Source organism: Hyalella azteca, unplaced genomic scaffold (assembly GCF_000764305.2).
Source record: "Hyalella azteca isolate HAZT.00-mixed unplaced genomic scaffold, Hazt_2.0.2 contig7624, whole genome shotgun sequence".
NCBI classification, from domain to species: Eukaryota; Metazoa; Arthropoda; class Malacostraca; order Amphipoda; family Hyalellidae; genus Hyalella; species Hyalella azteca.
Window position 1 is genome coordinate 199,567 of NW_025937745.1, and position 5,140 is coordinate 204,706.

Genomic DNA, 5,140 nt, shown 5'->3' on the forward strand with positions numbered 1-5,140 from the left:
CTTCTCCTGCCTTCTCCTGCCTTCTCCTGCCTTCTCCTGCCTTCTCCTGCCTTCTCCTGCCTTCTTCTGTCGTCGACTGCCTTCTCCTGCCTTCTCCCGCTTTCTCCTGCCTTCTCCTGCCTTCTCCAGCCTTATCCTGCCTTCTCATGCCTTCTTCTGTCGTCTACTGCCTTCTCCTGCCTTCTCCCGCTTTTTCCTGCCTTCTCCTGCCTTCTCCTGCCTTCTCCAGCCTTCTCCTGCCTTCTCCTGCCTTCTTCTGTCGTTTACTGCCTTCTCCTGCCTTCTCCCGCTTTCTCCTGCTTTCTCCTGCCTTCTACAGCCTTATTCTGCCTTCTCCTGCCTTCTTCTGTCGTTTACTGCCTTCTCCTGCCTTCTCCCGCTTTCTCCTGCTTTCTCCTGCCTTCTACAGCCTTATTCTGCCTTCTCCTGCCTTCTTCTGTCGTCTACTGCCTTCTCCTGCCTTCTCCCGCTTTCTCCTGCCTTCTCCTGCTTTCTCCTGCCTTCTACAGCCTTATCCTGCCTTCTCCTGCCTTCTTCTGTCGTCTACTGCCTTCTCCTGCCTGCTCCTGCCTTCTCCCGCTTTCTCCTGCTTTCTCCTGCCTTCTCCTGCTTTCTCCTGCCTTCTCCTGCCTTCTACCGCTTTCTCCTGCCTTCTCCCGCTTTCTCCTGCCTTCTCCCGCTTTCTCCTGCTTTCTCCTGCCTTCTCCTGCTTTCTCCTGCCTTCTCCTGCCTTCTACCGCTTTCTCCTGCCTTCTCCCGCTTTCTCCTGCCTTCTCCTGCCTTCTCCTGCTTTCTCCTGCCTTCTCCTCCTTTCTCCTGCCTTATCCTGCCCTCTCCTGCCTTCTCCTGCCTTCTCCTGCCTTCTCCTGCCTTCTCCTGCCTTCTCCTGCCTTCTCCTGCCTTCTCCTGCCTTCTCCTGCCTTCTCCTGCCTTCACACAAGCCCAGCTCCAGAAATATACAAGGGCTCGCAGAGAGCGTATCCACAATTCTTGCCGTGTCGGGTTGGTACATGAACCTGATTATTATTGGGTATCAGTGATTTTTAATGATATTCAAAATATGATTCAAATTATTATCGTTATTGATATAGCTATTTGAAAGGAAGGTTTATTATAATTTTAAATTGGGCGTTATGCTGAAGTTCCGAACGGGAATTACTTAATTAATAATTATCGGTATTCGGGATGACGGTATCCGGGAATACGGTATTCGGGATGACGGTATCCGGGATGATGGCATTCGGGATGACGGTATCCGGGATGACGGTATTCGGGATGACGGTTTTAGGGATGAAGGTATCCGGGATGACGGTATTCGGGATGACGGTATCCGGGATGACGGTATTCGGGATGACGGTTTTAGGGATGAAGGTATCCGGGATGACGGTATTCGGGATGACAGTTTATGGATGAATACCGTGGTCTCAATTTTTTATAATCGACAATAATCGTATTTCTAAATACATTACATAATCCTCACTATTTATTTTTCACCAATTGTTAATTATTTCACCATTAATTAAATTTACATTTCATTGATTTTATAAAATATTCTTAATTATATATTTTATAAATATAAACAAAATTCTCTTGCAATTTACGTAATTACAGAAAAAGCGGCAAACACGTGCGACTAATCTTTCATTTACGCATATTTTCTTCTATTTTTTTCTCGCTAGGAATTTTCTGTTAGAGGGATTTGGTGGGGGGTGGGGGTGGGTCTATTAAGAGGGAGAAGGGGGATCGTTAGTGTAGGGGGAGGGGGAAAAATTCAAAAGCAGTGTTATTCGTGGCACTGATCTTGCGATCAGATGATCAGCAGATCAGGTGACTGGCCCGCTAATTTCTATAGTGAATTTCACACGTTATTTGATCTGCGGGGACCGGGTGCGAGTTTCCTATGGACACCCACAAAGGATTTCCACAATTGCACCTACAATAGCAGTATTGAAATGTCCAAGAATGTCCCTGTGAGATAAGAAACTCGGCAACTGCTCACATGCTCATATTGTTACCTTATTGTGAGGCAACAATATGAGTACAATTGACTTTAACGGGCTCTTGTTCGCTCGTAAATTTGAACGTTTCTTAACTTAAACACTAAATTCAACTTAAACTCTTAGTTACAGCGCGGCATTTAATTAGGCGCGCACAACAATTAGTGCTATACAGCACAACGCAATAGGCCTTGTGTGCTCTGTATTAACTGGGAAATGACCACGTGTCTCGTGTACAATTATTAGCTGACGAATAGCTAATTATTTAATTCTAACTTTTGATAACAATATTAGATAATTTTAAATTATTGTTATATAAGATACTTATTTATAAAACTTATTGCTACTTAAGATAGATTATCTGAATTCTTTTTGGTGTGCAAGCTTGCGCGGAATTTATTCGAGAATTAAATTAGATATTCTAATTATATGATATTTAATCTTATTAATTCAGGACTGTTGAATTAGACGACATTTATTACTATTAATTTATAACTAATTAATAATTAATTATTTATTTATTAATAATTAATTATTTAATAATTTATAATTAATTTACATAATTAATTATCATTAATTAAACCACTTAAGTAACAAGGACAATGTTTTTACTGCGCAGGTGTGCAGCAGCGAGGAGGCAGCAGCGCTGCAGCTGCAGCAGGACTCGCTGAGGAGGCAGCAGGAGACGCTGCAGCTCCTGCAGCAGCACTCCACACTCAAGACTCTGCAGGTATCATATATACATGCATTCATATACAGAGTAATGTTTTATATTCATGTATTCACGTACAGAGTAATGTGTTTACATTCATATATCCACATAAAAAGTAAAATATTTACATTCATATATTTTTACGCGGAGTAATTTGTTTACATTTATGTATTCACATACAGAGTAATGTGTTTCGTTCATATATTCAAATTCAAATGAGACATTAAAGTTCATATATTCACATATAAAGTAAAATATTCACATTCATGAATTCACATAAAAAGTAAAATATTTGCATTCATATATTCACTTACAAAGTAAATTATTTACATCCATATATTCATAATAAATAATGTCCATTAAACGTTCATTAAAGTTACTTTATTAACATACAAAATAACATTTATAATTGAAATTATTCCATATGAATGGATTAGATTTACTGTAAACATTGTGGATTATTTAATATAAGAAAACGAAAAGTTTTAACGGGATTTAATATCAGAATGGATTGCAGTGTAGGCTCTGCGCATGTTATTTACGTTTAAATTTTCCCAAATAAAGTTAAATAGATAGATTTAGTGTTTAAATGTTACTTATATTTACTCTAATTGTTGCATGATAATTAATTTTATTAAATGAATTTTCTATAATTAATTGAAGTAAAATGAATTGTATAAAAGATTCAATCAGGAAAACTGTGCAGGGCAGATTTTGCGCACCAGATTTGCATTAAAATTATTTAAAAATAAAATTAAAAATATATTAATTGGATGTAAGTTTTTCTAATCATTGCTAATTAGTATGCATAAATTCAAATAAATTAAGTAGATTCAAGCAGGAAAAAAGCTGAGCAGACGCGCACCGTTGCTTGCTAGAAGAATGCAATGAAAAAAATTTCAAAGGCAAATTTTGAGAAAAAATACGAGATCAGAAAAAATTTCACCCTTGCAAGACAGAAAAAAATAAGTAGAAAAATTATAATAAGTTATAGTGTATAGAAACAACATCAATAAATATTAATAACAACAACATAAATAATAAACAACTGCAAGAACCAATAACCCAGAACAGCAACAAGAATGGCGAGTAAAGCGAGAACCACAAACAAGAACTAATAACCCAGAACAACAACAAGAATGGCAAGTAAAGCGAGAACCACAAGCAAGAACTAATAACCCAGAACAACAACAAGAATGGCAAGTAAAGCGAGAACCACAAACAAGAACTAATAACCCAGAACAGCAACAAGAACGGCAAGTAAAGCGAGAACCACAAACAAGAACTAATAACCCAGAACAGCAACAAGAACGGCAAGTAAAGCGAGAACCACAAATGAGAACCAAGAAGAGAACCACCGGCAAAGTTAGAGGCCCGCCCATGCTGACTGGGCCACACAATCGCTTTTTGCAGCGTGTGAGCGACGCTGACATTGACGAAACGTTTTGATCTTCTTAAAATATACAACAATATAACACAATATATAACAATATAACACAATATATAACAATATAACACAACAGAACGGCTTATATCACGAGAACCATTAACATTCCTAGGCTGCTCCACTTGAGGCCCAATTTTGTTATTATACTAGTTAGCGCAATAACAGTTATTGGTATAACTGAATAACTGATATTTATTTAGAAAATATTGATGTAATCGTTAATGGTGTAACTACTATTGATGTAATATTTATTGGTGTAACCGTATAACTATATCAATACCTATAGCAGTTATTCATACAACATTTATAGATTAAACTATACAACTATAATGTACTCTTACACAAATATGTACACTTACAGCGTTATAAATATCGCTTAAGAATGATGTAGAGTTTTTTAACATTTGGTTGAAAACCTGAATTTTTTTATTTAAACATCAAAAAAAATTATTATGACAAACATTACGGGAGAAAAATAGAGTTGCAACAAATAAAAAAATGAATAATATACAATTAATAAACATGAAAACGGAATATTATGAATTTCTTCGTGCATGTTATAATGTTTATGTTAACTTTTTTAAAATTAATTTTATATAAGAATGCGTTAGTACACACATACATTATGTGTGTTGTTACAACACGTCAACGTGTTGAAAATACCACAAAGATACATATTTAATATACACAATAATATACACATATATTTATACGTAGCCACAGATCTAGACAACGATATAGCATGACATTCAGAATACACATGTGTGGTCACACAATAAAATATTGGACAACATTCCACGCAAACAATCATGCAGCATGACTTAGTCATGCTGCTCTTATGTCGTCAGCATGACGCGCATTACGCTTATGCTGCATTAGCATGACAATTCACACGCTCTACACGCCATTGGTAATAATCTACACTTCATGGCTCACCCTCTACACGCCACGACTACATTAATTAGTTCCTGCTTATTTAGTTAA